The 26,175-nt window shown below is 45.0% G+C and overlaps 1 protein-coding gene across 1 annotated transcript in view; it reads left to right on the top strand.

Moving 5' to 3' along the window:
* The window catches only part of LOC126184073 (uncharacterized), a 229,456-nt gene that overhangs the window by 4,850 nt on the left and 198,431 nt on the right, over window positions 1-26,175 (top strand). The gene's annotated exons all lie outside the window — the stretch shown is intronic.

The raw sequence follows: 26,175 nt of genomic DNA on the forward strand, positions 1-26,175 counted from the left end.
AGTCAAATGTGTATTTTATCACATCAGTTTGACAAATGGAACCGCTGTAAAAATATTTACTCTGTGCTTTTCGGTAATAACAGCAATGTTATATTCATTTTTTTATTGCTATCTGGCGCATTAAAACAGAGGTCATCGTATCTTAAGTCATTATTATTGTCGACAGATTATTTACAATTGTCTAATTAAAATGACTTTCGGCTTTTGGCAGTTCAGCCAAGTGAAAGGGACATGACATGGTAGTAGCAGGACTAAGAGAGAGTCAGCTCACTCTGCATTCTTGCCAAATTTATTCAAGATAGTGGCGATGACGTCATCCAAGATGGCGGCTTTTGCTAACCTAACCTCCAGAAAAAATGGCGGTAATTTTGAATTTTGGCGGAAAAATAGACCAATTGGGCTATGTCCGCTAAACTAAGCGTCCAGAAAAAATAGGCACGAAATTCAAATCCCAACAGGATAATGCACGCAAAACCTTACATTTCTTTATTATTATTCATTATCTTTTATTAACATTCATTATCATTTATTATCATTCATTATTATTTATTATTATTGACCTGCCTCCACTAGAAAATCCCCCCCCCCCCCCACCCAAATTCAAATTCCAGCACGATAATGGCTGCAAAACCGTACTTCTCTTTATTATTATTATTCATTATCATTCATCATTTATTATTATTATTGGCCTACCTCCGCTAGAAAATTGCATCAAATTCAAATTCCAACACGATAATGTCTCCAAAACTGTACTTCTATTTCTTTTTTATTATCATTTATTATTTATTCAAGATGTCCGATTTTCTCGGCGAGAAACCCATTTGCGTTACATCCATGGCAAAAAATCCATCACAAGTTCAAATCCCAACACCATAATCTATCACACGTAGAACTTTCGCGGTCACTTATCTTTTTTCACTGGTAACCTATCAGAATCGCGTCAAATAATAAATTGCACTTATAGTAACCTATCTCACGTCCTTTGATTTTGTAGGGGAAAGGGACTGAAGTCTTTATTTCAAGCAGTGCGTTCATGACTTGTACTCCAACACAATCAGTACACATGTTCGAGTCCCAGTGCAGTCGCCACGACGTCCACTCCGACCACCGCGCGTGCTGCTGATGCCTACGGCGGTGCCTGCTGGAGTGGCCGTGCGGTTCTGGGCGCTCCAGTCTGGAGCCGAGCGACCGCAACGGGCGCAGGTTCGAAACCTGCCTCGGGCATGGATGTGTGTGATGTCGTTAGGTTAGTTAGGTTTAATTAGTTCTAAGTTCTAGGCGACTGATGACCTTAGAAGTTAAGTCGCATAGTGCTCAGAGAGCCTCGAATCCAGTCAAAGACTTACAAATACAAACTTTGCAAGAGAAGGCTGAGAAATTAGAGAACGAAAATAGGGAATTGAGTGTAGCGAACCAAGACTTACAGCAACAAATAAGAGAAGTAACTAATAAAGTCACACAACAAGCACAGACACGAGCACAGACACTGACATATGCTGCCGCCTTAACTATAGAGCCCAAAACCAAAGAGGCTCGAAGAATAGAACAGGCTAAAACAAAACAGGCCACAACCCTCTATATCAAATCGACAGAAAATCAAGGCGCCAAAGCTGTCCGACAGACCATCACCAAGAATATAAATCCCAGGAAAGAGAATATACATATAAAATCAATCAGAACCACACAGACTGCAGTTATAGTAGAAACGGAAACACAGGAGGACTGTCGAAAAATAATAGAAAAGACTAAAGACCTGCACACCATTGTCTGTGAAGGACCGCGAAAACGCAAGCCACTCGTGGCAGTATATCACGTGCCAGATACACTTACCGACGAAGAGTTTCTAGAAAGCCTTTACGAGCAGAATCTAAGCGGTGACGCCACGAAAGAAGACTTCGACAGAGAGGTCAAAATAAGATTCAAAACAGGGCCTAGGGGAAGGGGTTTCAGTCACCAGATACTGGAGGTCAGCCCACACCTGTACAGAGTCCTTACAAGAAGACAGAGAGTCTACATAGACTTCGAATCACTTTCTGTGATAGACTATACAGTAGTAAACAAGTGTTTTAAGTGTTGCGACCTAGGACATACGACTAAAACCTGCAGAAAAGTCGACGTCACGTGTGCCAAGTGCGGCAACCAAGGACACAAGCGCAGTGAGTGCAGGTCCGCGGTTTGCGTCTGTATCCCCTGCAAATACAGAGGCCGCGTCTGCAATAAAACAAAAGGAGGTGATTGTCAGACCTATAAACAGCTGCATGACCGGCTCCTGGACAGTATAGATTATGGCAGCTAAAATCAGCACACACGCAAGAAACACGAACGCCCAAAGCCAATCACCCAAAACACATAAATACAAATCACCGTCAACAATACAGAGAAGCTACCAAAGAGCAATTTCCTGGAGAAGACAAATGAATCTTCTGCCGGAGAATTATGTCGATAGTGAACCCATCCCGCCCCTAACACACTCAACGACGTTACAGGATAGCTGCATTAATACGATAGAATATATAGATGACATGACAATCTGTGGTTCCATCCACTACGAGGTGGCAAAGCAAATTAAAAGACAATTACACCACTGGATAAACTTCCAAATAACATTAATGCAGAGGATAGATGAGTTGAAAGATGAACTTGCATATGTTGTGCACAAGAAAATGTACAAACAAAACCGACATACTCCCTCACAATTTCTCCCAGCCGAAGTACATCACACCACACATACACAGGATGAACACAAACCAGAATCATCATCACATGGAAAACCCTACGACACACGTAAATGTGAACAGCACATCAAACCAGTCAAATTTGTCTCGGGAGGCACTCTTCACCCCGGGAAAAAGGAACAAGGAACAGACAGGGATGCAGTCCCTGAATCAAAACACATCGAAACACTCAGGCTACAGACCAATACAAAACTCAAAAATACTGGACCCAGACTTATAAAAGTAGACCAATTAGATGAGGACAAATCTGAGGAAGAGACATGTGACATTTGCAACGATGTCAACGTGCGTCTAGCAACAACCTCCACTCCAAACACAGACAAAGACAACATAACACATACAGTCAGTCCCATACAAATCACCACCATCGCCGACACCACGCCAGCAAGCACCACCAACATCAGTGAAAAACGTGTGATGGCAAACAGCATTGAAGAGGCGTGTGATAAAACGAAAAGTAACCGTGTGACATCCCAAAGAGGTCTTAAAATGTCCCCCAATCAGCGGCCAACACCAAGCCACCTCAGAGACCGCAACAGAAACCAGCACCAACAGCAAGCCAGCTGCACCTAATTATGATAATTTAGAACTTAACTTACTTTTAAGTAGGTTAGAGAAAAAAGAGATACTGCAGACAGCGCAGCGGATGCTACTTAGATTGTGCCATCCAAAGGGAGATTCTCTCTGTTTTCCAGTAACTGAGCAAACAGACAGAATCATCCTAAAGACAGAAAATATTCCTACATCAGCAGAGCCGCTGCTCGATCTCATGCTCCAGGTCTGCCTGCGCAGGTCAGAATCTTTCGACTTGGACAAAATATATATAGATCATGTAAGAGCACACGGACGAACATATTTTGATTACTCACAGACTGGCAGTAAATGTTTTGTACACGTAAAACACCCAGAACACATAGACAAAAAATGAATATCTTACAACATAATACAAAAAACAGTACGACAGTCAGTGCGGAAATCCCTAAAATAGCACTAGACCTGCAGGCAGACATCATGTGCTTACAAGAACCCTATAACAGAAACGGGCAACTGATATGTCTACCAAAACATGCTACCACAATAACAGACAGCAATGACTGTAAGGCTGCAATAGTAATTCTAAATAGAACTTATAGCATAGTTAAGGTAACACAGTTATGCAATCAACACTTGGTTACCACAGAGATAACTAACGGGAACGTCACATGGGTTATTGCATCCATGTACGCCCAATACAGCCATCAAATACAGCCGTATGCAGACTACATCAGAAACCTAGTAATGTATGCCAGAGGCAAAAAATTAGTGATAAGTGCTGACATTAATTCCAGATCGACCCTCTGGAACTCAGACTGAACAGATGACAGAGGACGCATAATTACCGATCTAATACAAGAAACACAATTACATGTAATGAATACGGAAAGACCCATACCAACATATGCAGGGTTCGATGGTACGAGCAGTAATATCGACTTCACGCTAGCAAATAATGCAGCAATGGCATACGCAACAAACTGGACTGTACACGACAACATAACCAGTAGTGATCATAATGTCATAACATACACACTAACTCACACTCAGAACGCAATGGCCAAATCACACACCAGACACTTGCTGTTGCACAAAGCAGACAGGAACAAATTAACGGAAATTATCCAACTACACGATATACAAAACATCAATGGAAGTATCGATTATAGAGCGCACAAGTTAACACAGGTGATACAACATGCACAAAACACATCAATACCGACAGCAAAGAACACAAATTGCTCACCAGTACCATCGACCAACGAACTTACGAGACTCAAACAAGACGCAAGACGCAAGACGCAAACGAAAATTATATCAAAGGGCGATAGCAGATAGGGACCGACGAATAAGACTTGAAGCATATAGGCATGCACAAGACTTATACAGACAGACCCTATACAACACCCGTAGACAACAATGGGAGCTATTTGTAACAACACAAACAGAGCAAAATATATGGGGGGAACCATACAAAATACTGACAGAGAAGATAAAAACCCCACTAGTTCTGGGAACGCTAAGGCAAGATGACGGCACGATGACGAGGGGATGGAGGAATACAGCGAAGTTTCTGCTGTATAAACTGCTCCCTGACGACGTTATCGATACAGACACACAATATCATGCAACACTAAGAGAAAACCTACACACACCATACAACACTGCAACTGTCACCTGTCCTTTTGCGCAAGAAGAGGTTGCGCTAGCAATCTCAGAGCTCAAAAACAAAAAAGCACCTGGACCAGATGGTATCCACTCGGAAACACTGAAAAAACTAGCACCGCAGATCACCCCGTTCCTAACAACGTTACTGAACGATGCCTTACGGCTGGGCAGGGTACCTACAGTATGGACAACCTCCAAAGCAGTCATTGTTAAGAAATCAGCGGACAGGGATCCTTCAGATCCAAAGACTTACAGGCCAATATGCCTAATAAACACCCTAGCAAAGATTCAGGGGAAGCTACTGTGTAAGCGCCTGCAAACACACAGAGCTCTCAGGGGTATGAGCCAACACCAGTTCGGCTTCAGATCTGGCAGATCAATAGATGATGCCATCAACCAGGCCCTGCACATAGTTAACACCACAAAACAGAAATACGCCATGGCAATAATGATTGACATTGCCGGAGCATTTGATAATCTTTGGTGGCCAGCACTGTTTCAGAGGCTAAGACATCTGGAGGTACCGCAATCACTGTACAAGTTTTCTGGACTACTGTAAAGGCCGAGTAGTCGAATGGCAGATGGACAGCCGGAAAGTAATTAAACGAATTACCAAAGGCTGTCCTCAAGGGTCGATCTGCGGCCCCATCTTCTGGGATATAACAATCGAACCCCTCCTACAACTTCTGGATGGGGATGACAGGTCAGACGGAATTGTCGCCTACGCAGATGACCTATTAGTTGTAGTCACTGCAAACAACAGAGTCCAGTTAGAAGAGAAAGCCAGTGGATTACTACAAACAATTACTCAGTGGTGTCACAACAACAAACTCAGGATAGCCGAAAACAAAACAACATACACTTTACTGAAAGGATCACTCCAAAGGAATCCTTCGGTTAAAATTGGGGACACAAACATCAAACGAGCACGCATTACGCGTTATCTTGGGGTACACATAGATGAAAAATTGAATTTCCACGAACACATAAGGCTAACAACAGACAAAGCAGAAAAAATACTCCACAAACTGGTGAGGCTAAATTCAAAACAGTACAGACTACCTCTACCAGTCATACGTACATACCACTGTGCGCTCTTCGAATCAGTACTCAGCTTTGCAGGTAGCACGTGGGCACATAGACTGAACGTGGTCACCAACAAAGCATCCGTCAGACGAGGGCAGAGAAGTGTCCTACTTAGGCTATCTGGAGCAGCCTCAGCGGATGCACTGTGTGTGGTGCTCGGAATATGCCCCATAGATATCACGATCAAATACATAGCTGCAAGGTACTGGTTAACGGTGAGGAGACTAGATAAGGTACACACAATAACCGGTGTGCCCATAGAGACGATACGTCACCTTAAAAGTTGGCGTTTGGATACATGGCAAGGTGAGTGGGATGTAAGTGATAAGGGACGTAGACTGCACGACTTCCTCCCTGACATAAGGGAGTGGTTGAGAATGAGACATATCGATCCCAGCCTCGGTATGGTACATTTCTTAACCGGGCACGGACCTTATCCCACGCACTTAAACCGCGTGAGTCTGAGGCAGACACCTACATGCACATGCGGGGAAGAAGGTTCCCCAGAACACACTGTCTTTTTCTGCGGGCAATACGCGAACAATAGACATACACTACACTTAGATTACACAGATACAGACATAGATATATACACATCAATAAGAGACGAAGAACAATGGGCACAATTAAACGCACTGACAAACAGTATTTCAAAAACAACACATGAAGAGTATATGCGGACACGACATCACAGACATGCCTATGTGCAGCGTAACAGAAATCTCCAGAGGATGGACAACGATACCCACAGTGACAGCGAAAATAGTGACAATGAGGAGGAACAGGAGGAGGAAGCTGAGATGTGAATGTAAATAAGCAAATTGCTGGCAATCTAGCCAAGAAAACACCAAATGCTGTACATGGATGCGTACCTAATGTAGTTAATACATAGGATTAGTAACAAATAGGATAAGAAACATTATTTCTCTACTAATAACCATTTGTGTGTGTCTGTGTGACTGGCGGTCAACGGCTCGATGAAACCATTCCGAGGTATTCACCGTGTCACACTCGGTGATGGTACTAACAAATCTCTCATCTGTCCTATCTTCTTTTTATATTCTTCTTAAAAACAACAAAATTTTATTTATATTTCAACCTCAAATTATTGTTATTTTGAATCATTCTTTGTAAATGTTGTAGATAAAACAAAAGGAAAGAAAACTGAAAAAAGATGAAAAACGAAAATTGTAAGATGTACGACCTGTTTTAAACATCAGGTAACAGGTCTATAATTTGAAAATAAATAAATAAAATAAATAGTGCTCAGAGCCATTTGAACCATTTGAACCTACGGCGGTGCGCGGGGGGCGGCCCGCGCTAGCCGCAGGACCAGCGATCGCTCCCACGTCGTAAACACGTTTTTCGCTGGACACACTGGAACTTGCCGAGTTTGTCGTCACAGCGGCCCCTTGTCCGTTCACCATGTGTATTCGTCGCCTCCGCACGTTTCCCGCCAAAATTGTTTGCGTCGGGGCTGAATCACACAACGACGGCAGTTCCACAAAGAATGCCCTGCCACACTTTTGGCGCGAAGGTTGGTTTCCTGGGCACGTTCAAACCTGTCGCTGCCGACCGTTCACCGTCCACCACGTGTCTTTGTGGGACCGAGAACGCCGTGCTACACTTTTGGCGCCAAAGTTTGCTCAACAGTGGAATCCGCCATGACTGTATAACAGCACGTTTGGCCGCCACGAGAACGCTCGGTAATTGACTCTCTCTCTCGCGCGCGTTATAACTGGACACTCGCCGCGCCGCCGCCCCACTTAACATCACACACCCGCTATGCACGCGATGGACATTGTCTTCTGTAAATATGCTAACTTCAAAAATGGTTCAAAAGACTCTGAGCATTCCAGAATGAGATTTTCACTCTGCAGCGGAGTGTGCGCTGATATGAAACTTCCTGGCAGATTAAAACTGTGTGCCCGACCGAGACTCGAACTCGGGACCTTTGCCTTTCGCGGGCAAGTGCTCTACCAACTGAGCTACCGAAGCACGACTCACGCCCGGTAGTCACAGCTTTACTTCTGCCAGTACCTCGTCTCCTACCTTCCAAACTTTACAGAAGCTCTCCTGCGAACCTTGCAGAACTAGCACTCCTGAAAGAAAGGATATTGCGGAGACATGGCTTAGCCACAGCCTGGGGGATGTTTCCAGAATGAGATTTTCACTCTGCAGCGGAGTGTGCGCTGATATGAAACTTCCTGGCAGATTAAAACTGTGTGCCCGACCGAGACTCGAACTCGGGACCTTTGCCTTTCGCGGGCAAGTGCTCTACCAACTGAGCTACCGAAGCACGACTCACGCCCGGTACTCACAGCTTTACTTCTGCCAGTACCTCGTCTCCTACCTTCCAAACTTTACAGAAGCTCTCCTGCGAACCTTGCAGAACTAGCACTCCTGAAAGAAAGGATATTGCGGAGACATGGCTTAGCCACAGCCTGGGGTATGTTTCCAGAATGAGATTTTAATCTGCCAGGAAGTTTCATATCAGCGCACACTCCGCTGCAGAGTGAAAATCTCATTCTGGAAACATCCCCCAGGCTGTGGCTAAGCCATGTCTCCGCAATATCCTTTCTTTCAGGAGTGCTAGTTCTGCAAGGTTCGCAGGAGAGCTTCTGTAAAGTTTGGAAGGTAGGAGACGAGGTACTGGCAGAAGTAAAGCTGTGAGTACCGGGCGTGAGTCGTGCTTCGGTAGCTCAGTTGGTAGAGCACTTGCCCGCGAAAGGCAAAGGTCCCGAGTTCGAGTCTCGGTCGGGCACACAGTTTTAATCTGCCAGGAAGACTCTGAGCATTATGGGGCTTAACATCTATGGTCATCAGTCCCCTAGAACTTAGAACTACTCAAACTTAACTAACCTAAGGGCATCACAGAACACCCAGTCATCACTATGCTAACTCCCACATCGCTCATCTAACCTATCAATTACCTAAGTACTTAATTCCATTTCAATTTTAATCATATTAAATAATTCAATTTACAATTTCATATACCAATGCAAACGTTTTCAACTACTTTTCGAGGACCAGACCGCCATCTCTTCCTAGAAACCAGCGCCGAGTTTGAATTCTGTCAGTAATGAAAGGTCACTTCCGCTTTCTCTACAAACCTAAGAAAATTGTTGGAAAGAAAGGGCACTTGTACTAACCTCAGCCACCCGACCGCCACTTCCTCCTACGAACCAGCGCCAAGTTTGAATTCTGCCAGTAAACAAAGCTCACTTGCGCTTCCGTCACCAACCTAAGAAAACTGTTGCAAACGAATCTCATCACCACTAAACTAAGCCACCAGGACTCAACCTCTTCCCACGCGTTTTGGGTAAAAGGACTCACCCTGCACTAGGCCCATGGACGGAGGAACCAATTTACTTTATTTAGGAATGGAGTATATGTATCACACCGACATGTCCCACGCCATACAGACCTGCAAAACACTCCTACATAACTCATTTATAATGCTCTAGACACACGCTTGCTAATTGTAAACAGTTAAAAATAATGCATAGCACAGCCTACAGACATGCGAACCGCTCGTAAATAATGCAAAACATTTACGTCTAAATAGCCAAACAACTCCTTATTTTCGGAAGTAATTTCTGTGCATAAGCTGATGGATGGAGGAACGAGTGTACTTTATTTGTTTGGGACATCTCTTTGTGAAACTTTTGCATCTCATAGGTTTCGATATGTAAGGCTGACCTAAGGCAGGTTCGGAACTCCAGTAGTGCACTACACTTGGCAACACAACCACACCCATCAAGATATTCATTCCAATCCAGACCTGTAACTCCTCTACAGATAAATGTGTCCAGTTATTTGTTGACTCACTCACAGTCTGACCAGATTGCGGTTTTTGCGCAAAAACCGCTCAGACTGCGCTCTGCTGCTCAGGGAAGTAAGGAAGGACTGAACTCTATTTATTTCAAGCCCTTTTATTTAGTCGTCTAGTATATTTGTCACAAAACACCCGCACTGATCCGACTGTGGTGATCTGACACAGGCCACAAACACGTAAAGAACTCCTAATTTCACTGTTGTAACTCAAGTTGAACAAATATATTTCAAGGACGACGCAATACATGAAAGTCACAGATCAGGTAAACAGAGTAAGACGTGTGTCACATTAACAGTCAAATTACAACCGAGTCCGAGTCTAGCGGCCGCTGGCTGGCTGGCTGGCCGCTTAGGTGGCGCTGCTGCTGCGTGGCTGGCAGACAGCGCCGCATGTAGAGGACGCGCGTAACTGCGCGGCGGCACTTTGGAAGTCGACGAGTCACAACACTTTTCCCCCATTTGAAGTTTTTGCGCAGGTCTTGATGGAGGTGGCCTGTAGATTGCTAACGTCCATAGGTGTTGTTTGACTGGCCGTAAAGTCTCGAGGAGGAGGCTTCCCGTACGGACGGAAGTGTCCCCGATGTTAACGGGTCGAGATGACTGGAGACGTGGGGGTCGAATCTGCTGCGGCCCTGTGCACCAGTCTGCCCGTTGCGGCAAGTCCGGTTGTTATAACAGGAGACATGGGCGATGTGTCCGCGTCCGTAGGAGAAGGAGGCGAGTAGAGTTGCTCCGCCAGATGGCGGTCATCTGGTTCCTGCATGGGCACGTCTCCTGTTGGCGTCAGTTCTTGTGCTAGCACCGAGATGATGGTGAGAGGACTGCGTTGGGAGTAATGAGAGATTGCAGGATCCCGAGCGTCAGGTAGAGCGGAAGGTGGTGTAGCGGCATCCGGAAGAGGCGTTGCCGGCACACGAGGCCGAAGCTGGTCCGAATGACGCGCTGCAACACCCGTGTCCGTCTGGATTTCATACAGGCGTCGGCCACGGTGTCGTAAGATGCGGCCAGGACTCCATTTTGGCCGCCTGCCACATCCCCGTACCCATACAAGGTCGCCGGCGGTGAACCGGCCAAGCGAAGGCCCCCGCGGCTGCGAGGTGGAAGGCCGCAGAAGATGAAGTAGCGTGCGGGGCTGTCGGCCATGTAAGAGCTCAGCCGGGCTGTGGTCGCCCGTGGGGGTGAAACGGTAAGAAGCCAGAAATTGGAGAAGCGCATCATCAGCAGCAGAAGAAGTCAGGAGTTTCCTCATCTGAGCCTTAAATGTGCGGACCAGTCGTTCAGCCTCACCGTTTGACTGTGGATGGAACGGAGGGGCCGTGACATGCATGACGCCGTGACGGGCACAAAAATCCGCAAAATCGGAAGAGGCAAATTGCGGACCATTATCAGTAACAAGAGCAGAGGGAAGGCCTTCCAAAGAGAAAATGCGAGCTAGAGCATTGGTGGTTGCCGCCGTGGTAGGCGACGTGCAAGGGACAATGAAAGGAAGGTTAGAGTATGCGTCAATAACGAGAAACCAATAAGTACCTAGAAAAGGTCCCGCGAAGTCAGCATGAATACGCTCCCAGGGCTTCTCAGGCGAAGGCCACGGTGACAAAGATGACTTCGGGGCGGCGGTCTGTGACGCACAAGGGCCGCAGGCAGTGACCATGTGTGCGATTTCAGAGTCGATGCCAGACCAGCACACATGACGGCGCGCCAGAGATTTTGTGTGAGAGACACCCCAGTGCCCTTGGTGAAGGAGGCGCAAGACCGAAGCACGCAAAGACGCAGGTACCACAACAGGCTGCGAAGCATTTTCGGTGGAAAGGAGGATAACACCATCCCTAGCCGTGAGGCGGTAACGCAAAGCGTAGTAGTTCCGCAACGGATGAGAAGTCTTAGCGGACGGACGATCTGGCCAACCCTTCTCAATACAGCGTAAAACCCGGGAGAGGGTAGGGTCAGAACCCGTAGCAGCCGCCAGCCGATCCCCGGTGATGGGGAACCCATCCACAACCCGCTGCTCGGCAACATACAGATGGAAACACAAAAGTTCGTCCCTATCGAATGCCAGATCAGGACCCATGGGAAGGCGAGACAGTGCATCAGCATTCGCATGTTGAGCTGTCGGCCGGAAATGACTCTCATAATTGAAACGAGACAAGTAAAGAGCCCAACGCTGGAGGCGATGTGCAGCCTTGTCGTGAAGGAACGTTGATGGATGAAACAAGGAAACAAGTGGTTTGTGATCCGTAACAAGATGAAATTTGGATCCATAGAGAAAAACACCGAACTTATGAAGAGCATAAATAATAGCCAAAGCTTCTTTTTCAATTTGAGAATACTTTTGTTGGGCATCCGTGAGCGTTTTGGAGGCATAAGCAATGGGTTGTTCAGAACCATCACAAAAACTGTGCGCAAGGACTGCACCGACCCCGTATTGAGAGGCGTCCGTGGCAAGAACAATATGTTGGCGAGGTCGATAAGTAGCCAGGCGCGGGGCCTGTTTCAGTATAGTCTTCAATTTCTGGATAGCCGCATCGCATGATGCGGACCAGTGAAAAGGCACATTTTTATGCAACAGGCGATGCAACGGCTGAGCCACCGAAGCAGCAGATGGTAAAAACCTGTGATAGTATGCTATTTTCCCCAAGAAGGCCTGCAGTTCCTTAACATATATAGGGCGAGGAAGGGCATCGATCGCAGCGACAGTTTGCTGAAGCGGACGAATCCATCCCGAGAGAGTTGAAATCCCAAGTACGTGATAGATGCCTGAAAAAAAATTTGATTTCTGAAGATTACACTTAAGACCGGGAGTCTGTAAGACATGAAAAAGTGTGCGGAGATTCTGAAGATGTTCTTCAGTGCTGGAGCCAGTGACAACAATGTCGTCCATGTAATTTATACACCCAGGGACAGTGAGCAATAATTGTTCCAAGAATCGCTGAAAGAGAGCAGGGGCGCTGGCAACCCCGAATGGCAATCGTTGGTATTGATAGAGGCCGAAAGGCGTGTTAAGGACCAGAAACTGCCGGGAAGCAGCGTCGAGAGGAAGTTGATGATAAGCTTCTGACAGGTCAAGTTTAGAAAAATACTGGCCTCCAGCAAGTTTAGTGAACAATTCTTCAGGTCGAGGCATAGGGTAAGTGTCGATAAGGCATTGAGCATTTACAGTGGCCTTGAAATCGCCACAGAGACGAATATCACCATTTGGCTTAGCAACGACAACGGCAGGAGAGGACCACTCACTGGAAGTGACAGGAAGCAAGACCCCCGAAGCAGTAAGGCGATCCAACTCCCGTTTGACCTGATCACGAAGGGCCACAGGAATGAGCCGAGCCCGTAAAAACTGTGGCCGAGCAGTGGGTTTGAGAGTGATATGAGGTTCAAAGTCGTTTGCACGGCCTAACCCAGGAGAAAAAAGGGGCGAAAATGTCGTCGACAAGGAATCCAATTGAGCATAAGGAATAGCATCCGAGACGATATTGACAGAGTTATCTATGGAGAACCCAAAAACGCGAAAGGCATCGAAACCAAAAAGATTCTCCGCGTTACTATGGTCGACCACAAATATGGGAACAATGAGAACGACAGATCTTTAAGATACCTCAGCATCAAATTGTCCCAAGAGAGAAATCTTCTGTTTATTGTAAGTCCGTAATTCCCTAGTGACAGGTGACAGGATTGGAGAACCCATCTGAAGATACGTCTGAGAATTGATGATAGTGGCAGCAGAACCAGTATCCACCTGGATGCGAACATCTCGACCAAGTATTTGGACAGTGAGGAATAACTTCCCTGAAAGGGAAGAAGTACAATTGCCAGGCAACACAGAATCAGAATCAGCGCCATGTTTATCATGTATGCGGTCGGATTTGTAAACGGATGACACATGACCTTTTTTTTTTTTTTTTTTTTTTGCATTTGTGACACACGGACCAACGTTGTGGACAATCTTCTCGTGAATGTTTCGTAAAACACCGCGGAATTGAAGGAAGTTGCCGTGGGTTTTGCTGTAGTTTCTTAGAGGTTTGTTCACGGTTAGGCCGAGGCTGCGCTTGGGAGCGTACTGCGGCCACGTCGGCCGGCGGGGACACCCCACACGCTTCGTCAACAGCGCACAGAGGTTGTATTTCCCCGACGTCACCCCACGCCTCTATTTGAGCTCCAGCGGCGCGAGAAATTTCGAAATACTGAGCCATGGATAGGACTTCATCTAGAGTCGGATTTGCCAACTGAAGGGCACGTTGCCTAACTTCTTTGTCGGGCGCCGACCGGATAATAGCATCCCGTACCATGGAATCGGCGTAGGATTCTTTGTGAACGTCATTAACAAATTGACACTTTCTACTGAGGCCGTGAAGTTCAGCAGCCCAAGCGCGATAGGATTGATTCGGTTGTTTTTGACAACGATAAAAGGCAACACGAGAGGCTACCACATGCGTATGCTTTTGAAAATAAACGGACAGAAGTGAGCACATTTCAGCAAAGGACAAAGACGCAGGATCTTTCAAAGGAGCCAACTGCGACAACAACCGATACATTTGAGGTGAAATCCATGAAAGGAAAAGAGACTTACATGTTTGGTCGTCCGCGACATGAAATGCCACGAAGTGCTGTCGAAGACGTTTTTCGTAATCAGACCAGTCTTCCGCCGTTTCGTCGTAAGGAGGAAAAGGAGGTAGAGACAACGACGAGAGACGCCCTGCATTTGATGCCGCGACGAAATCACGAATCGCATTTTTGAGAAGCGTTTGCTGTTCTATGAGACCTTGCAATAGTTGCTCTAAAGTAGCCATGGAAACACGTGGGTCAACGATGAAAAAGAAAAATTCACCACCTCGTCGCCAATTGTTATAACTTCAAGTTGAACAAATATATTTCAAGGACGACGTAATACATGAAAGTCACAGATCAAGTAAACATAGTAAGACGTGTGTCACATTAACAGTCAAATCACAACTGAGACCGAGTCTAGCGGCCGCTGGCTGCCTGGCTGCTTAGGTGACGCTGCTGCTGCGTGGCTGGCAGACAGCGCCGCATGTAAAGGGCGCGCGTAACTGAAGGATCGGCGAGTCATAACAGTCACCACACAATAGCAAACTGCTCTTAAATAATGCAGTACACAATATCCGCAGACGAGATCTGTGCTCTTAAACTCTCCAAATAAAGCACAGCACTGTGCACAGACATGCTCGGAAAAGAGTGCAACAGACGCACCCAAACACCCCGAGCTGTCAAACCGACCAAAAGTCTCTCCTCAGCCTCCCCCAAACATGACCTCCTCACAGTCGCATTCGCGCCTAACGCCGGGAAAATTCATATCACCTATACGCCTTAGATTACGCTCCAAGCCAGGCCGCGCGCTCGTGCGGTCGGTGGGAGGAGGGATTCCAGAGCCTCCACCCAAGTTCAGCTTCCGCACTCGCTCGTGCAGCCGACCAGAAAGGGCACTCTCCTCTGACACATGTGAAAGCTGATTTGTTCTTCTCATGTTTACCGCCGGTGTCTCAGGTCTAGACCTGCCCTCACGTGTATTGTCAGAATGGCCCATAGCTCGTAGACACACACGATTAACGCCGCCGCGAAAACACTTACTACAGTGACGGAAAACCAATCACTCTGATCTGCGCTGCAGGGACGTGTAATGATTGACAAAACTCTCTTTATTTTTTCAAACAAGTTATTTAACCACACAGTATATCCATCACACTATCACAAAACACTCAACCAGATTTGCCCTAGGCCATGTCGCACAGCCCACAGACACGCACCCAATCATAATTTCAGTACATACAATAGCAAACTGCTACTAAATAATTCTTCACACTGATGTGTACATACGCTCAGTACTCGTAAGCTATCCAAATAACGCATAGCAGAGCCTGCAGATCCACTCGCAAAATAACTCAGCACACGTGCACAGGTACCCCTCTCCGCACCCTGTCCGCAGGATCGTGAAGTCACGCATCCCTCTGATTACAGACCGCCCACAGCCCTTGCTCGGCTTCCGCAAGCGTGAGTTGACGCGGTCGACGCGCTCTTCAGCTGTCAAAGCACACACAGACGTCCGTGCAGGACCGCGATCCGTCACAACCCCTAGCCGCGACCACCGAACGCAGGTGAAAGTTAACTTTATATCAACGTAGCATAATTCCAAAGCGCAGCCTCCATACGCTAGACACATCTTAGCAGCAGCAGATGTCTTTACCTCCTATGACACACTGCGCATTGAACCTGACACGACATTTCACGACCCTATTACACGACCCTTTAAATAAACATAACTACACATCCCTGCTCTCGCCTCGTCGCGTGACCAGCCATCTAAAACCTTCTCAATATTATTCTTACTTTACAACAGTTTTTTAAAAAATAAGATCTAATTTACTCCTCCCACCTCACACCCGTCCCACAATACGTCCTTAACCCTATCTTGACGCTCATATATCACCCCACAAACCATGTCCATCAATCAATTTACCATTCTCATCCCCTCTCTTCGAATTACAAACGTAGCTTCAATCTAAACACCAATCAACTCATCTTTCTCGCACTTTCAAGAGTAAAATTAATTTTACACCCCTCCCACCCGCCCCCCCTCCCCGAAATACCAAACCCAATTAAAGAGTGAAACTTTTATACAGACCATCAAGCACATATCACACTCACACCAGTATTCAAAACCTGGTCCATATTTACCACCTCCAACTTGAATTAAATATTATTACCATGGCCCGAACATTCTGCCAGCGCTCGCTTTGGAGCTATTTTTCCCCCGTTTACTCTTGTCACTATCGGTCGAATATCGCTATCTATAGAGTTCATAAATTTCCACATAAAAAATCTTGCGCCGCCGTTTAGACTCCTATATCCGAACACATACCATCATTCAACAACTATCACTTGCTCTTATCTGATAACTCATCCATCAGGTCTGGGGTTCAAGGTCACCCCTTTCTTTCTTTCTTACTTTCTTTCAGCATCAGACGGCTATTTTTTACAGTGGTAGCTAAATTGCGCCATCAACTTAACATCACCAATCGCGAAACATATCTTCAAATACATAAACACTCTTACTCAATTACACAGCGTTCCCGCTGAGGGCATAACCTTCAGTATTACAGTTCTTAATCCAGTAACGACCAAAACAAGTACTAAATGCTCAAACTAATCCCATAGCACCTTACAAATCTAAATAGTTGTCCACTCAGCCCCAGGACCAGCATGCTGAAGTGAGCTCTCTCTATACCTACTCTCCAGCTATTGTCTAACGACATACAGTGCACAAATGGATTCCTGAATAGCGCAGATCTCTATTCCCCCCCCCCCCCCCCACCCTCCCTGCATCTCCAACAGGACATTCAATCGCATATATAAAACCATATTCACTCCTGCCAAAACTTACTTAATAATAAAAAAGCATTCTCCCTTTCTAAGCATAGATGAGTAAGCATTTATCTTCATCCATCTGATCTCTGCAATTTAAGTCAGAGAAAGACATATCCATTACCTTCTGCAGCCTGTATAGAAACAGAACGACCTCAGTTACTGCAACAGGACCTTGTTTTGACCATTCACCGGAAATGCGCACAATGTTGTACGCCCCAAACTAGATACAAGTACAACAGATCCTCAACACCCTATCATCTTTATACTTTACCATCAAACAGTGAAAAAAAATTACCAACTATAAAAGCTCATCATATTTACAAGTCACGAAGGCACCAATGCGATCCACCTCCAGCACGGACAAACTGAATTCACAATACTCTCCCCGAATAACTCAGAGTGCGACCATCCAAGAATTCCTAACAGCTCACCAAGTCTGACACCTCAAACTGCAGCTGCCTGTATGAACAATATCATATTAAATATACAGACGCTGCTGAGACCACTTTAAAATTTGATCACCCATACTCTAAGCGAATGAGAAGCTACCACTGACCCTCGTTCAAACAGTGTTTTCTAACACGCTTTTTATCACACTGCCGAACATTTCGTCTTTCTGCCACGACTTCGAAGTCAGTGTCTGATTCTAAACAGACATTAACACGGACTGATGCACAGCCTCTCATAGGAAACTGTAGCCTGCACCTACTAAATCATATTCTTACAGTCGATAGCATAACATTGAATGATTTTAAATAAAGGACAGCCACAACACAAGGAAACTAGAAAAGCCTGGTGGCGTTGTGGCGACTTTCCAAACTACCCCTCGAAAGTGATTGACCACCTCTACATTTAAACTCATATGTCACAGTGACCGAATAGTTGATAACTCTGCGTTACATTTCTAGCGATTGGTCATTTTTGCACACAAGTACGAGATCACCGTTTTAGGTGCTAGCGACCCAGTAAGTTGAGGTCCATCAACCAAAATTTGTTCCCCAACTCAAACAAGCATTGTCAGTCTATCATTATGTCGTACCCAATGCACGGATGGGATGGATAAGACACCACCGATCTACTGTAATATTATCCATCACAGCTGATATCGCGAAAAATTTTACAGTAAGTCCAACACTGGCCAATCCTGTGACAGCTTGTTTTCCTAATTTCAGTATCATACCTAAACCATACCTCCTCTACTTTGCAAGTATCATTGCGAACATTCATAGATGACTGCTCAGCACGTCCATTTACATTTAATTCTCGAGCGCATAAAAACGATCAAATCATACCAGACAACACTATACATATTTCTAAGACCTCACGCATAGTACTCGATCAATCTCTCTGCGTATGGCGGTCACAGAGCAATCTCGCCCTCTTACGTTAAAAGACCATCCTCACCTCGGCATTGACCATGATGGACATGGTTTGTGGGATGATATATGAGCGTCAAGATAGGGTTGAGGACGTTTGCGTATGTTGATTGTGGGATAGTTGTGAGGTGGGAGTAGTAGGACTAAGAGAGTGTCAGCTCACTCTGCATTGTTGCCAAATTTATGCAAGACGGCGGCTATGACGTCATCCAAGATGGCGGCATGTAGACTTGGCAACGAGGCGTGACGTCATCCAAGATGGCGGCTTTTGGCGGGAAAATAGGCCAATTGTGCCATGTCCACTAACCTAATCTCCAGAAAAAATGACGGTAATTTTGAATTTCGGCGGGAAAATAGACCAATTGGGCTCTGTCCACTAACCTAAGTGTCCAGAAAAAATAGGCGCGAAATTCAAATTCCAGCAGGATAACCCATGCAAAATCTTACTTTTCTTTATTATTATTCATTATCATTTATTAATATTCATTATCATTCACTATCATTTATTATCATCCATTATCATTCATTATCATTTATTATTATTGACCTACGTCCACTAGAAAATTCCCCCCCCCCCCAAATTCAAGCTCCAGCACGATAATGGCTGCAAAACCGTACTGCTCTTTATTATTACTATTAATTATCATTCATCATTTATTATTATTTATTATTATTATTATTATTGGCCTACCTCCGCTAGAAAATTGCGCCAAATTCAAATTCGAACTCAATATAGTCTCCAAAACTGTACTTCTATTTTTTTATTATCATTTATTCAAGATGTCCGATTTTCTCGGCGAGAAAGCCATTTGCGTTACATCCATAGCAAAAAATCTATCACAAGTTCAAATCCCAACACCATAATCTATCACACGTAAAACTTTCGCGGTCACTTGTCTTTTTTCACTTGTAGCCTATCAGAATCGCGACAAATAATAAATTGCACTTATAGTAACCTATCTCACGTCCTTTGATTTTGTAGGGGAAATGGACTGAAGTCTTTATTTCAAGCAGTGCGGTCATCACTTATTCTCCAACACTATCAGTATACATGTTCGAGTCCCAGTGCAGTCGCCACGACGTCCACGCCGACCACCGCGCGTGCTGCTGATGCCTACGGCGGTGCGCGGGGGGCGGCCCGCGCTAGCCGCAGGACCAGCGGTCGCTCCTACGTCGTAAACACGTTTTTCGCTGGACACACTGGAACTTGCCGAGTTTGTCGTCACAGCGGTCCCTTGTCCGTTCACCATGTGTATTCGTCGCCTCCGCACGTTTCCCGCCAAAATTGTTTGCGTCGGAGCTGAATCACACAACCGGCAGTTCCACAAAGAATGCCCTGCCACACTTTTGGCGCGAAGGTTGTTTTCCTGGGCACGTTCAAACCTGTCGATGCCGACCGGTTACCGTCCACCACGTGTCTTTGTGGGACCGAGAACGCAGTGCTACACTTTTGGCGCCAAAGTTTGCTCGACAGTGGAATAACAGCACGTTTGGCCGCCACGAGAACGCTCGCTAATTGACTCTCTCGCGCGCGCGCGTTATAACTGGACCGCGCCGCCGCCGCACTTAACATCACACACCCTCCATGCGCGCGATGGACATTGTCTTCTGTAAATATGCTAACTCCCACATCGCTCATCTAACCTATCAATTACCTAAGTACTTAATACCATTTCACTTTTAATCATATTAAATAATTCAATTTACAAATTCATATACGTATGCAAACGTGTTCAACTACATAATTTCAACTACTTTTCGAGGACCAGACCGCCATCTCTTTCTAGGAACCAGCGCCGAGTTTGAATTCTGGCAGTAAAGAAAGGTCACTTCCGCTTTCTCTACAAACCTAAGAAAACTGTTGGAAAGAATGGGCACTTGTACTACCCTCAACCACCCGACCGCCACTTCCTCCTACGAACCAGCGCCAAGTTTGAATTCTGCCAGTAAACAAAGCTCACTTGCTCTTCCATCACCAACCTAAGAAAATTGTTGCAGACGAAGCTCATCACCACTAAACTAAGCCACCAGGACTCAACCTTTTCCCTTCATGCACCACTATCATTACCTAGTGAATGTATTTTTTTAATTATTTTTTCGACCTTTAGAGGGTCTTGCGATCGTCAGCTCTAGTAGTATTTTTGTATTATTAGCATTGTTTTAGCAGCAATGTGGTATGTCTCAAGATGTAGTTTGACGTAAAAAAGAACATCAGAGAACTCACTCACCGGCTTCAAAGGTGTCAAAAGCTGGAAGGCGAACATTCCAACTCGCTTACACGACAGTGAATTTTCGTGCTCTGTGCGCAAGTACTTTGAACTGGAGTGCAGTAGTGGGAGTATGATTTTAGATGTTCCATGAGTGTTGGATAGAACAGCCGCTGGTATAGATATGTTAAATGCTACAGGATTGGACTTAGCTTCTTACTTCTTTAGAGAAAATATGGAAAAAGGAGAAGTTGCCATATTTGTCAGAAACTCTTTTGATTTCAAGAATATTGATGTTAAGAAACTTTACTCAGAGCAGCACGTGGAAGCTTGTGCAATAGAAGAAGTGTTTCATAATAAATATAATAGCAAGTATATAAAGAGCCCCTTCAGGTTCATCTGGTTCAAATGGCTCTGAGCACTATGGGACTTAACATCTGTGGCCATCAGTCCCCTAGAACTTAGAACTACTTAAACCTAACTAACCTAAGGACATCACACACATCCATGCCCGAGGCAGGATTCGAACCTGCGACCGTTGCAGTCGCGCGGTTCCGGACTGAGCGCCTAGAACCGCTAGACCACCGTGGCCGGCAGCCCCTTCAGGCAACTTTAACTTCTTCATAAAAAATCTGGAAGCTCTGTTGTCCCATCTCACAGTAAAAACCAAGGAAATGATGGTTGCTGGGAATTTTAATGTGGTGCTATTGAAAAGCTCTGTCAGTGAACAAGTATTGAAATCAGTAACACTGTCATTCATTTTGATTCCAGTTGTGAACTTTGCAACAAGGGAAAGTAAATGTTCTGAGACTGCTATTGATGACATCTTTGTAGACAAATCTAGGAAAAAAAGTCATACCACAAAACCAATAGTTAATGGGCTATCTGAGCGTAATATATCAGTCAAAAATTGAGAATTTTAGAATATTGTTCAAAGACATGAACTGGATAGATGTTACAGTACTTCTGATTCAAATGGAAAATACAAAGCACTCATTAATAAAATTATTTACTCTTGTCAGAATTATTTTCCCCTAAGGGTAACTCAAATCAAACAGAAGTGTAAAAATAAACTATGAATTACACATGGACAAAAGGTATAATCTGGGACAAAATGGAGACTCTATCTACTATCTAGGATTAGCTCTGATGTTAGCATCATAACGAATTACAAAGAATATTGCAAAATATTGAAGCAATTAATCCAGAAATCTAAGCAGTTTTATTATGAGAAAAAGATAATTATACCAGGCGACAAAATAAAAACTATATGGGATATAGTGAAGACAGCGACAGGTGGAGCCAAAAAGGAATAGGAACACATAGCTCCAAAAATAAATGAGACATCGGTAACAAGTGCATGTAGTGTTGCAAACCTCCTAAACAAGTACTTCGTTTACTGACAGCTTGGGGTTATCAGGTTTGGTAAACAGTGAAATGGAGTATCTGGGTCCAGCCTTTACAAATAACTTTAGTAAAATGGAAATGACACTCACATCTCCCAAAGAAGAAGCATCCATCATAAAATCCTTAAAATCTAAGTATTATAATGGTTATGATAACATATCAATGAAGTTAATCAAAGAGTGCTCATGCGATTTGAGTTCTATTTTAAGTTATTTGTGTCATCAGACTCTTATCAGCGGACCATTTCCAGACTGGCTAAAATATGCTGAAATTAAGCCTCTTTACAAGAAGGGGGATAAAGAGATACCATCAACTATCGACCAATTTCACTTTTGCAGGATTTTTCAAAAATATTTGAAAAGTTTTTGTTCGGGCATCTCCTTAAGCACCTAAGTGCAAATAATGTATTGTCCAAGTCATAGTTTGGGTTTCTTAAGGGTTGCTGTATGGAGAAAGCTATTTACATGTACAGTGAGAATGTACTTATCTCACTAGATGACAAATTATAGTCTACTGGCATTTTCTGTGACCTGTCAAAAGCCTTTGACTGTGTGTATCACAGCATTCTCTTTAGTGAATAAGGAAGTAAGGAATAATACAAAAATCACGTGATTTAGAAGCAAAGCAGGAAAGTAAAACAAGGTTATCTGCTTACTGCCTGTTGTGCTGACGTAGCTCTACGATCTGTTGCAAAAAGTCGAAAAGGCGTAATTTCCACAGATATGACCCCTTTGTGCATCTGATAAAAAGCGTCCAAGGAATGAAGTACGTAAGTTTCACTATCGTTACTTGGATATGGATGAAATAAGAGACATTATACTATGTACATGTGGACATCACATTTCCACTGCAAGCTAGAAACGTCGAAAAGCAGTCACAAATAACAATGTTTTAATTGGCTCCCCTTGTTGAGAGACAGCTTTCAATTGTTTCATACACATTATCAGCATTAATAAACTAATTATACAACAGGCTACACAAATGAAAAAAATGGTCGGTATTATTAAGAAAGTAGGAGTATTCTGAAAGAGTGTGGTGATGAGATATATTTAATTTGTTGAAATGTATTGCTGACAAAGGCAGATCTACTTTCGTGAGAATGTTTTTGAACTCCCGTTCACGAGGCACACTTGGCTAGCTTCCGCATTCCTTTCGCGCGCATTATGCTCAGCTGCTCACAATGCACTGACCATTGTGTTCTGCGACAGATCAATTGTTTATTTTTCTCAGTAACAAATATTTTATTCGCGAATCACACGTTGTTAGTTTGGTAAGCCGTAGGTGAGTAACCAGCATATGGAATGTGCCTATCATTCCACCTGAAGGGAATGGCCGTCATTATTTTAATACTGCTCAGAGCAGGGGAAGGAATAAAATCCTTTGGTAGGTTTCCATTCCAGTCGTTCAGTGTTGAAAATACAATGGGTTACGAGGATTCAACCAAAATTCCAACAGAGTTGGCAATTTATTTTTGTGTGAATTGTTAACCTTCTCTCATTCGAAGAAGCATCACCATTTATGAGTAATGGCCACATTTCTCTTGTTGACAGGGTTAATTGTACTTCCTTTGCCAAAACACAGTGTAATTTGCACAAACTCATCTCACAGCAGCTACTGCGACAGAATTCTGAAACAGAGTGTCTCATTAAACAAGTAATTGGCAATCAAAGAGCTCAATAGCTTACGAAAACCGTCATACTGTCGGTTTACAGTAACATAAGAGAAGAAATTTCATGTTTATTTTCATACTAGGAAACTCTTGTTTCACTAGCTGTCGATAACTTAGTGATTGGAATGAAAGAAATAAAAAGGGAAGTATAACTACTGGTATATCGCCATAGGTAAGAAAGTTCCGTGTGCTTACGAATTGGCAAAATACTCTCCTCCTTTTGTACTATCATACACGAAACTCTCGTTTCGATGTCTCAAGTGGTTTAGGAGATATGAGAGATGTTGTGAATATTTCACAGATCGGCAGTGAGAGCGCTACATCGGATCCAAGTTACAGAGATCGTAGGCAGATAGAGACTTCCTTCCAAGTCTAAAGAAAAATTCAACATGTTAGCTAAATTCCATACGCAGCAACGTATGGTGTAATACGCACCAAACGCAAAATCTTAGCGACCCCTATTTCTCATTGCAAACTTTTGATGTTTTGCGTAGGGTCTTAATAAAATGTGTATACCACAATAAGTGTAACCATTAGCGAGATGATGGACACTTCGCCAGGAAGGTGTCATATAACGCTACGCTACAAGCAAGGTAAAAATGAAATAGTTTTACTGAATAGTTTCTTTAAAAGCGTTTGAGAAAGATTACAGTGTGTGCGCGCGCTTCGTTTCTGTCAGCGCAGAGCGTCGCCAACCGACGCGTGTAAAGTGCGTTTCCGCGTCTGAATACGCGTTGGACCCGCGCGTCACGTGCGCATCGCTCTGTAGTGTCGTGTCACGGCACACGTGCTATACGCGTATCAATTTGGGCTTAGCCTAGGCAGATGTACCAGTTTCTTTGGTCTTCAGTGTATATCTCTTATTTTCCAATCAGTACTTCAATATGTAGTACGAGTTAGCCTTCTGCCGCCGAGCAGTGTGTCAGCATTGCGCTAGTAGCAGCAAGTGGCTTATTTAGCGTTCATATTAGTGTAGTAGTCAAGTTGAAAATTTGCTTGAGCGTTCTTAGCGCACTTGTTTAGTTAAATCCGTCAAATCATTGTGTAGTTTCGTAATTAGCAGGGGCAGATTTGCATTTTAATATCTGTGACGTGTAAAGTCGCGTAGTCGTCTGTCATTCGTTTATTTCTTCCAAATAATCTTTGTACGTTACTGACAGTACAGTTAGCCTTCTGCCGCCGAGCAGTGTGTCAGCAGTGCACAAGTAGCAGCATTACTGCATTTACTACGCAGTCTTGTATTTTAATAACCGTTTAAATTTTGTGTCGAATTGTTTGTGCTCTCTGTAGATTTGTTCAGACGTTCTTTGCACAACAGTGTTTAGCATGGATAAGGACTGCGACTGCTGTGTTCGGACGCGGGCTGAGTTGGCATCCCTTCGCTCCCAGCTTCAGGCAGTGTTGGCTTTGGTCACACAGCTTGAGGCTGTTGCCAATGGGCACCACTGTGGGGGTCCGGATGGGGGTTTGTCGCGGACGACCAGCTCGTCCCGCATCCCCCGATCGGACTACGGCTGTGGCTGTCCCGGATACTGCCCACATTGAGGCTGACCCCTCACCTGTGGTAGAGTGGGAGGTCGTCTCGAGGTGTGGCAGGGGGCGAATGACATTCCGGAGGGCTGAACGGAAGGCCTCTCCAGTTTGTATGAAGAACCGGTTTCAGGCTCTGTCTCCGGCTGATACTGATCTTCGGCCGGACATGGCTGCTTGTCCTGTTCCAGAGGTTGCCCCTCAGTCTGCATGATCCGGGCGGTCGCAGAGGATAGGCTTACTGGTAGTTGGGAGCTCCAACGTCAGGCGTGTAATGGGGCCCCTTAGGGATATGGCTGCAAAGGAGGGGAAGAAAACCAATGTGCACTCCGTGTGCATACCGGGGGGAGTCATTCCAGATGTGGAAAGGGTGCTTCCAGATGCCATGAAGGGTACAGGGTGCACCCATCTGCAGGTGGTCGCTCATGTCGGCACCAATGACGTGTGTCGCTATGGATCGGAGGAAATCCTTTCTGGCTTCCGGCGGCTATCTGATTTGGTGAAGACTGCCAGTCTCGCTAGCGGGATGAAAGCAGAGCTCACCATCTGCAGCATCGTCGACAGGACTGACTGCGGACCTTTGTTACAGAGCCGAGTGGAGGGTCTGAATCAGAGACTGAGACGGTTCTGCGACCGTGTGAGCTGCAGATTCCTCGACTTGCACCATAGGGTGGTGGGGTTTCGGGTTCCTCTGGATAGGTCAGGAGTCCACAACACACAGCAGGCGGCTACACGGGTAGCAGGGGTTGTAT

This window comes from Schistocerca cancellata, chromosome 4, assembly GCF_023864275.1.
Source record: "Schistocerca cancellata isolate TAMUIC-IGC-003103 chromosome 4, iqSchCanc2.1, whole genome shotgun sequence".
NCBI classification, from domain to species: domain Eukaryota; kingdom Metazoa; phylum Arthropoda; class Insecta; order Orthoptera; family Acrididae; genus Schistocerca; species Schistocerca cancellata.